Source organism: Sinocyclocheilus anshuiensis, unplaced genomic scaffold (assembly GCF_001515605.1).
Source record: "Sinocyclocheilus anshuiensis isolate Anshui unplaced genomic scaffold, SAMN03320099.WGS_v1.1 scaffold272, whole genome shotgun sequence".
Taxonomy (NCBI): domain Eukaryota; kingdom Metazoa; phylum Chordata; class Actinopteri; order Cypriniformes; family Cyprinidae; genus Sinocyclocheilus; species Sinocyclocheilus anshuiensis.
Window position 1 is genome coordinate 1,313,164 of NW_015554117.1, and position 389 is coordinate 1,313,552.

Genomic DNA, 389 nt, shown 5'->3' on the forward strand with positions numbered 1-389 from the left:
TATATATATATATATATATATATATATATATATATACAGTTGTTTTTTTGTGTGTTTTTTTTTATATATTAAACTATTTTTTTATTCAGCATTAAAAAGTATCAATGGAAAATAGTTTTTATTAAATAAAAATATAATATTTCACCCAATATTTGTATGCTTTTATTATTTCAATAACAATGATAATAATCATCATCATATTAAAATAGATTATTTATTATTGTTGTTATTATTATTATTATTATTGAAATGATAAAAAACATATACAGATATTGGGTATTAAGAAGAAGAAGAATCACCATCGTAAACAACAACAAGACGACGAAGAAATTATAGGTTTTGGAATATTATTTGTTAGCCTAGCAACCACTTAAAAATAAAATGCATCC

General features: G+C 19.0%; 1 protein-coding gene across 1 annotated transcript in view; it reads left to right on the forward strand.

The window, feature by feature from the left end:
- Nucleotides 1–389, forward strand: part of LOC107669914 (sodium/calcium exchanger 2-like) — a 95,709-nt gene that overhangs the window by 85,494 nt on the left and 9,826 nt on the right. The window lies entirely within an intron of this gene.